Raw genomic sequence first — 6,458 nt, 5'->3', positions numbered from 1 at the left:
CCGGCATCGTTAGGGGAAGGAAGCATTTCTCTGTGTATCACGATAATCTATAATTACTTCTTTATTATGAAAGTAATGTGTGGTTAGGAATTTAGAAACATGCATATTGCTACCTTAAGGTAAAAAAAAATACTAGATTTTTACTATTTTCTGAAATTAAAAAAAAAAAAAAAAGCAAATTTCTTACCACCAAAACATGTTTCCTTTACCTTGGGATGCAGAAAGATGAAAATGAGACAAAGGAGAGATGGTCCGGTATTAAAGGAAAGAGAATGAGATTAGAAAATCTATCTTCTTACAAATGAAATGTTCAAGATTCCTGAGATAAAAATATACCTTTAGAATTGTACTTCACATGTAGTACAAATAAAACGTGCTTTAATTTAATAGAGAAAATAACGTACCTGTAACTTCATTTCCTTAACTTTTATTGCTTTTTGAAATTAATGAGGTAGGAGTAATAAGGAAGACTGGTTAAGGAAATACTTGTATTATTCAGATTGTTACTTTTGAATACTTGTGTTACAGTTTAGCAGCTGCACTATTCTGGCAAATTTTTAACTTCTCAATGTTCAGATACTACATCTGTAAAATAGAGACAATAACAGTAGCCCCTGTCTCAAAGACTTGCTGTAAGAATAAAGCTGGTGTCAGAATTAGATAAAATAATTCATCAAATTAACAACCTGTGGGTGCAACATTCATAATCAAAGAGATTATCATCTTTAACCTTTAAAAATCTCTGTGTATGAGAAAATGGTGGTTTGCACCCTTAACAATTAACCAGTATAAAGCTAGCAATGTATGTACAGAGCATGAAGGCCTTTGGATCTGTTACAAAGAAAGAACATGTAATTTTAAATTTTTAACACATCAGTTGGTTGGCAGTCATCTATCAACCAACCACATTAAGTCTCTCTGGCCATTAGCCTTTCTCTTTCCTAAACCATTAAAGTGAATAAATAAAAATATTTTATGGATCAAAGCCAATTAACTATACCCTGGTATGCACAAAATTAAGGACAGACTTGTTTTATCTGAATAGTCACAGTCAGAAAATTTCATGCTAATTCTTTCTGTCCCCAAAGAGGTACATCTTAAATGCAAATCCTCTCAGGAAATAAAAGGAGCACTCCTACCAGATACAGATTGATTCTAATTCCTTATTGCTTTTCCCTTTCCTTGTTTATATTGGGCAACATATTTTTCTATCTTTAAGAAGGTTTAATTGAGGGCCTCTACCAGGCACTGTGAATGAAATAATTAAAATATATATATATTTAATTAAATATAATATATAAATAATTAAATATCTATATTTTTAATAAACGGAAACAACAAAAAACAACAAAAGATACACTGACCCATCTCTGAAGCATCATTCTAATGGGGTGGGAATATATTTAAATAAGCAATTAAATACATTGTCAAATATCTGCTGTAAGTTTAACGAGAAAACACTAACAGAAGAGACTTTTAGAGAATGAGAGGTTTGAACTTTCCCAGAAGAGTAACATAGCTCCAAGTCTCTAAGAACGAGTGAGATACTCTGAGGAAGATAGAGGTGCAGGAGGGAGGGCAGTAACTGCAATGAAGGGGCAGAGGAGAAAAGAATGTTTTCAGGGGAGTAAGAATTTTGATGTGAAACAGGAATTAGGCAAGGCTGGAAAGAAATTGTACTTCGAGATACATGTTTAGTGCTCCTTTTGAGGGGGAAAAAAAACTGGAAATCATTATCCGTATGTATATAAAGAAAATAAATTCCTCTGAATCCATTGCAAAGAACAAAGTTGGATTTTTAAATTTTAGCCCACCAATTGGTTGGTAGCCATCTCAGTTATCTAGTGCTGCTATAACAGAAATACTACAAGTTGATGGCTTTAACAAAGAAGCTTATTCTCTCACAGTCTAGTATGCTAGAAGTCCAAATTCAGGGTGCCAGCTCCAGGGGAGGGCCTTCTGTCTCTGTCAGCTCTGGAAGAAGATTCGTGTCATCATCAAGGAGCTTCTCAATGCAGGGACCCCAGATCCATAGGACGCACAATTCTCCTTGCACTTGTTTCTTGGTGATATGAGGTCCCCATGTTTCTCTGCTTACTTCTCTCTTTTATATCTCAAAAGAGATTGGCATAAAACACAATCAAATCTTGTAGATTGAGTCCTGGCTCATTAACATAACTGCTGGTAATCCCATCTCATCAGCATCATACAGATAGGATTTACAACACATAGGAAAATCACATCAGAAGACAAAATGGTGGACAATCATACAGTACAGGGAATCATGTCATAGCCAAGTTGACAGATATTTTTTGGGGACACAATTCAATCCATGACAGTAGCCCATCTTTCAACCTATCTCATTAAGCCTTCCTTGTTGTTAGTCTTTGTACCATAGCAACATTGTAGTATTAAAATTGAAGCATTGTCTCAGAAAGAAAAAAAAAAAAATCAATGTTTTAGTAGGTACTTGACTTGCTCATATTTTTAGGCCCATGGATCTTGCTCCATTTATTGGCCACAGATTGCAATCTAGTCTAAGGACATTATTTAGATTACTTGACAAGACAGTGTTTTCAAAACAGGCAGAACCATAAGAATTATCTCAAGAAACAAAGAGAGCAAATGCTCTTTTTCTTCCTTTTCTTAGTTTTGTCACTTTTAATGTAAAAGTAAGATTTTTCCTTTCATAACCATTGCTAGTTTCTGCTCTAGTTCTTGGCTAGGAGAATCTCAATAAACAGTAACCCAATAATTGGCCACTGTTTTGGAATTTTCCACTCAATGGAAAGTATAGTCAACATACATTTTATGAACTCCACTCATGCCATGTCTCTAAATAGAAATTCTACTCATTCATTTAATCCTTAGAAAATGTTTCTAAGCACCAATTATAAGTACAGTACATTTCAAGCTCCACAGAAACACAAAGATTATATGCCACAAAATAGAACTTCTTGGCATATGATGGGCACTAGGTAGTCAGAACAGATAATCAATCAAAACAAATTTTGGCTGGTATGTTGCATAGTTCTTTCTTTCAAGAGTTTACAGTGAAGTAAGGAAAGAGAGGGAAATCTAATTGGTTATAATACAAGGCAAACAGGTAAAATATCCAAAGGATGACATACACAAGAGTAAGCAGGCAACAGAGAAGGCAGTTAGAGTGTTTTCAGAGAAAAGGAAGGCTTCAAGTTGAATACCAACAAAGTTCAGCAAGTAAAGAAAAACAAAACAAAACACATACTTATTAATAAATGTATATTTAAAACAGTATCTTACTCAACAAAAATCTAAATAAAATGTAGGCCTGGTCATTAAAAAAGGTATAGTTTAGTGAAACGTTTGTGGTATCCGTATATTGAGGATGAAAATACACTTCTGTGTACAATCTATAAATTGCTGTTCATGGTGGTGTGTTAAAACAAAAAGCAAAAACAAAATGACTAAAGAACTAGAAACGTGCATTAAGAACCAAGGTAACTGTCCTTCACGAATTCAGACTCAATATTCCCAAATAGTTTTAAAATGTATAGTTTCAAAGAAAGAAGATAGTTTATACACATACAAACACAGAGCATATTCCTATAAGAAATAAATTAATTAGGATAAATCAACTTATGCTCTCATGGTAGCACAATGAACTTTTATATTTCACTCACTCAGATTCTGCTCTGACCTTGATGTATCATCAGGACAACTCAGTAATCCTCTCTGCTTCTATCTTACAGTGTCAACATTTCAGAGGGGCTACAGAACATGGTGACAAGAAAGAGGGTGGGAGAGCCATACAGGGTTTTTATTGGCCCAGTCCTAAGGAGACACAGTTCACCTATTCTCAAAGTACATTGGCCAAACTACCTAACTGACCATCTCTTAAAGGGAATTGAGTAGTGTGACCAGGTAGGAGAGGGTGATCAGATATTGGTAATCCGTAGTAATGTCTACCATAGACCTACATTTTCCTCTCATGACATCTACTTTGATAAGTAAATATAAAGGGTAGGTTTACTTAATAATCAAAAGTGTGGGAGATTTGAAAGTCCAGGATTTTACTGTTAAAAAAAGAAACAAACAAAAGAAATTGTTGGCACAAGCCAATGATAGAAATATTTATGATCACCTAAAATTATTTACCTCAAATTACAAAAGTGCCAGTTCTATAGCAATGGAATTCCTCAGTTGTTTCCCTGGGGTATGGAAGGATGTGACCCTTTAAGTGCCACTTGAAGTTTCAGGGTTCTTTGGCATAAAAATGGAGACATACTCCATTGTACTGTGAGTGAGGAGCTTTGTGTTCTCTTTCTGGCTCTGCCACTAAGTCTTTTTGATTCTAGGGGAAAAAAAAAATTACTTAACTTTTCTAGATCACAGGTTTTGTTTTTTTTTTGGTAAAGAATTCTCAATAAGGGGGTTAGCAAAGTTTTTCAAGCTCAAACATACTATGCACAGCATGGTCGATTTTAAATCAGCTTGTTTAATTTCTACATAGGAAAATGTGGCTAATCAAAATGGTGGTTGAAAGAATAAGTACAACTTGAAAAATACTAAAAAGTATTCTTTATGCTTCCTTTAGGATCTTTGTTATGTGACATTTTTATAATGAGAACACCTTTTAATAAGACCCTTCTCATAGTATGAAAATTAAGTCTGCCCAGGGTTAGATCCCAGATGGACCCACTTTGTTCAAATTAGAGTCCCGCGATAAATACTGTAATAACGTAGGCATTTCAATAGTTATTCTCAGGTATGTGTAAATGGGAAAACGATCATCTTTAGAAAGCTTTTCTTTCAAAGAGCAAGCATGCTACTCTATGGTAGATTTTATCTTAAAGTTCTCAAAACATTTTAAAATTTTGGTAAACTTTCTTACAAGTGCTAAATAATATGTTGTTATTGTTGCATCCCTTATTAAAACATTTCTCTTTAATACAGAATCATGGATCAGGTAGCTCATTTAATATGCCATATTGTTTTTTTTTTTTTTTTCTTCAGAATAAAGGTAGAAAAGACATGTTAAGAGATAAAATACAACTTTTCTTTATATTAGGGGGGAGAAACAAGCCCATGAACCTAAAATGACACCTTAGAAAGGATATTATTTATAGAAGCTAGAATATGAAAGAAAATGCTAGGAGATGTCAAAATTGATTGAAACACTCAACCTTGACAGCTCTGAAATTTGCAGGTTGAATACCTGCCACAATTTGTGAATGATCATCTACATTCTTTAACTGCTTGGTTTAGCTCGCATGGTGATGCAAACGGATGAGAGAAGCCAAGAAACTCTAAGCCATTTCATTCCTAAAACTTAGCCTAATGTATGTTATTCTGCACTAGAAAAAGGCTGGAAAAGAATATATTGATGGTGAGAGTACCTTTTCCCTTTTAGTGACTATTCTTTATGTTACAGATAATGAATATCAAAATGTAAACACTGTTCAAGAAATTTTGTTCTACTAAGTTGTGCGTCTACCTACAAATACATACTCTTATTGAATATTTACTTATTGTTACAAGTTACTTGGTTATTATTGTGTGTGTGTATGTGTTAAATATTCATCCAACCTGTGGTAATGAAGAATTTGTGGCAGCTTTGTTAATTAAGATCGGCTGAGTTGCAGAATGCTCTAAATAAGCAGGCAAGGAAATAATAAATGAACGTTGCCAAAAGAAAATGCACAGAAGACCGTCAGGCTCTCTTGGCTAATAAAGGGTAACACAGGCTAATTAAACCCTGCTGATGGGAATGTTTGCAAGATTCGGAATAAAACTGGAATGGAAATGAAATTACTTGATTTCAATTAGATCAAAAACAAGATAAATCGTAAACCATGGAGACTCTTTCATTGATTCTTTTCAGCTTAGCCAAAATCTAAACTTACCTCACTCTCACGCCAACCTTTATATTTTTTAAACGCACACACACACACACGAATGCAGAGTTTCTGGAATAGAGATAAATCTAACTACAGCTGTTTTGCTTAAAAAAACAGATCTGAATACACATCTCTACTAATATTTGAATTAATTATTTAAATGTGACCGGCATTTTCTCAAAATTTAACCTTAAAATTACACATTATGAAACATACCTTCAATTTTTAAAAATAGATCTTTATCAGTGTATCTGCATTATCATTTAAATGCCAACTGCTTTAATACCACTAGTCTTATATAATTCTGAGAAATAGATTCTGAACATCCCACTATCACCACCAAAAAAAGCCCTCATCTAATGATTATTCAAGCATATAACTCACTTGCTCTACCTAAGCAAGAAACAGGAAAAAAAGAAAAAGAATTTGACAAAGAGATAAGAAATACAAGTGTTTCACTTTCCTTTTTGAATAGTGTATCCATTCTATTTACATGGAATATACGGTTATTCCTCCTTTAGCGTCTATTTACCACTCCATACTCGTGTAAACCCAGTACTGCTTACACAAACACTTCCA

This window comes from Loxodonta africana, chromosome 5 (assembly GCF_030014295.1).
Source record: "Loxodonta africana isolate mLoxAfr1 chromosome 5, mLoxAfr1.hap2, whole genome shotgun sequence".
In the NCBI taxonomy this organism is placed as follows: domain Eukaryota; kingdom Metazoa; phylum Chordata; class Mammalia; order Proboscidea; family Elephantidae; genus Loxodonta; species Loxodonta africana.
This window is presented reverse-complemented; position numbering follows the sequence as displayed.